This window comes from Chrysochloris asiatica, unplaced genomic scaffold, assembly GCF_000296735.1.
Source record: "Chrysochloris asiatica unplaced genomic scaffold, ChrAsi1.0 scaffold00082, whole genome shotgun sequence".
NCBI classification, from domain to species: Eukaryota; Metazoa; Chordata; class Mammalia; order Afrosoricida; family Chrysochloridae; genus Chrysochloris; species Chrysochloris asiatica.
The window spans coordinates 11,093,200-11,096,622 of NW_006408600.1; positions in this window are offsets into that span (position 1 = coordinate 11,093,200).

The window sequence follows — 3,423 nt, forward strand, 5'->3', positions numbered from 1 at the left end:
AGAATCATCAACTATGATAAACTTTTGTAAGACCAATGTCTTATTCTTTGAAATAACTTTTTTTAAAACAACAAATGCACTTCACCATATGGAATACAGAGGAATCAAATTGACTCCATCTGTGGGAAGAGATGGTGGGAAAGGTCAATATCATCAGCTAAAACAAGGCCAGGAACAAATTGGAGCAGACCATCAGTTGCTCATATGCAAGTTCAGGCTGAAGCTTAAGAGAATTAAAACAAGTTCATGACTTTGAGTATATCCCACATGAATTTAGATACCATGTCAAGAACAGATTTGATGCATTAACCCTAATGTCTGAATATCAGAAGATCTGAGGGATGACATTATACAAGAATGAAGCAAATGGTAATTAAAAACACAGGAAAGAAATAAAAGACAAAAATTGATGTCAGAAGAGACTCTGAAACTTTCTTTCTAGTGTAAATATCAAGTGAATGTAAGAAATGAGGAAGTAACAGATCTCAACAGAAAATTCCAAAGGGCAGTTCGAGAACACAAAGTGAAGTGTGCAAAGACCTGGAGTTAGAAAAACAAAGGGGAAAAACACACTTAGCATTTCTCAAGTTGCAAGAAATCAAGAAAAATTCAAGTCTTGACTTGCAATATTAAAGAATTCCATGGGGAAAATTCTGAATGATGCAGAAACCACCAAAAGAATATAGCCAGCATGCACTTTCACTGTACCAAAAATAAATGCTTGATGTCCAATTATTTAAGGAACTGATGGTACTGAAGGAAGAAATCAAAACTGCAATGAAGTTATTAGTGAAAAACATGCCTCCAGGAATTGACATTAAAAATTGAAATCTTTCAGCAAACTAATGAAGCACTGGAGTCACTCACTCATCTATGACAAGAAAATTAAAATACAGATACTTGGCCCATTGATTGGAAGAGATACATATTTATGCCCACTGAAAGAGAGGTGACCAAACAGAATGTAGAAATCATCATGTTGTTGTTGTTATTAAGTGTCATCAAGTCAGTTCTAACTCATAGTGACACTGTATAGCATTTCCGAGGTACTGTTGGTGGTTTGAACTGTCAATTTTGTGGTTCAAAGTCCAGTGCTTATCCTAAAGCTCCACACTAGAAATCACCATACAATATTGTCAATATCACATGAGGTAATTTTTTACTTAAGGTAATTTTCAGTAAAATGGCTCCAACAGTACAGTGACAGCTAGATTCAGAGGAAGACTTGGAATATGGTATGCATTGCTGACATCAGATGGATCTTGGCTTAAAGTAGAGATAAGAGAAAGCTGCTTACTTGTGCTTTATTAAGTATGCAAAGACTTTCGCTTGAGTAGATCATAATAAGCTATGGAGAATATGGAGAATAATGGGTATTCCAGAACAATTAATTGTGCTCATGAGCAACCTGTACATAGACTAAGAGACAGTCATTTAGACAGAACAAGGGGATAATGAATGGATTAATATTAGGAAAGGTGTGTGCCAGGACTGTATTGTTTCACCATATTTGCTCAATTTGTATGTAGAGCAAATTGTCCAAGAAGCTGTATTATTTGAAGAGGAATACGGCATCAGGATTGGAGAAAGACTCATTAATTGATGAAGTAGATGATTAACCTGCGATATGCATATGATACAACCTTGTTTGCTTGAAGCAAAGAGAATTTAAAATACCTACTGATGAACATCAAGGACCACAGTCTTCATTATGGATTATATCTCACTATAAAGAAAACAAAAATACTCCCAGTGGACCAAGAAATAACATCAAGATAAATAGAGGAAAGATTGAAATTTCCAAATTTTGCTTGGCTCCACAATCTACACTCATGGAGGCCTGGTGTTATAGAATATTATATTGAGAGAAGAACTAACATGCAGTGTGGGAAGTACAGTCAGAATGGTCGAGATGGTCAGACTTCACCTTCTATATTTAGAACACATTATCAGGAGGGACCAGTCCCTGGAGAAGGACACCATGCTTAAAGTGGAGGGTCAGTGAGGAAGAGGGCAACCTACATCGAGATGGATTGGCACAATGGCAGTGGCAATTGGTTCAATCATAGCAGTAATTGTGAGGATGGCACAGGACCAATCAGTGCATCATTCTGTTGTGCATAGGGTCGCTATGAGTCAGAACCAACTCCATGGCACCGAACAACAACAGTTTGAGAAATGTTAATAAACTCAGTTTTTACCAAAGAAAATGTTAGCTGGAAATAAATAATCCAATGGATATAAAAAAGGTGAATGGATGATAAATATATGTAGATATAAACATATAACTATATTTACATCTATTACATATTTAATATAAGACATATAATATATAAATATATATAACAGAAATATATGTAGCTATAACTATATGTAGATCAATAGGTAGTCAGCTGTGTTCTCAGAATTAAAGAAAACTGTCCTCCTCTTTATTTCTGCTTCTAAATCCAAAAAAAAAAAGAAAATATAGTGTAAACCAAAATTCAATTACCTTGTTTTGCATGTCTCGAAAGTTTTCCACTTTTGACAGGGTACAGTCACCACTTTTTGAAAACTGCCCTATTTAGTGAGAAATAATTGAGTTTTTCTTTTCTGAAAGGTTTCTGCCTTACACAGTTTCCGCTTTTTGCTTATTTTCCTGTAATATCATTCATTACTTAAATTTCAATATGTGATATTAACAATTTATTGTTGCTGCTACTGTTATGTGCCAGTGAGCTGATTCTAAATCATAGTGACCCAATGTATAATGGAATGAAAAACCAATCAGTTCTGCACCATCCTCTCAAATGTTGTTATATTTTAGTCGATTGTTGGACCCACTGTTCTAATCCATCTTGTTCAGGGTCATCTTAGTTTTCACTAACCCTCAACTTAATTAAACATGAAGTGCTTTTCCAGACACTGGTCCTTCCTGAATACGTGTCCAAAGTGCACGAGACCAAGACTTACCTCCTTGCTTCTAAGGATCATTCTGGCTGTATTTCTTCCAACACAGATTTGTTTATTCTTCTGGAAGCCCGTGATATATTCAAGATGCTTTTCCAACATTTTTTAAAATTTAAAAATACTTGCTACTGTTTCTTTTTCTAATTGTGCATTTATCCTGATAAGTTCCATTTCTAATAGTTCTATTAACTATTAACCCATGAATGAGTCTACTAATCTACATAAAAAATGAGGCTCAAGAAATTGATTTCTTTACATGTCTTCCAGGATCTTTACAGTCATCATACCATTCAAATATTAACTAAAATAAGTTAATATATTGTATCTATGTCTTTATTTTAACATTCAGAAAACACATACCACACAGCTAGTAGATACAGTAGATGTTTAAAGTAAGCGTGCTAAATTGGTCTAAATATTGTCTACTCTACACATAAATTACAGCCTTAAAAGAAAGAATGTGTGAAACACACT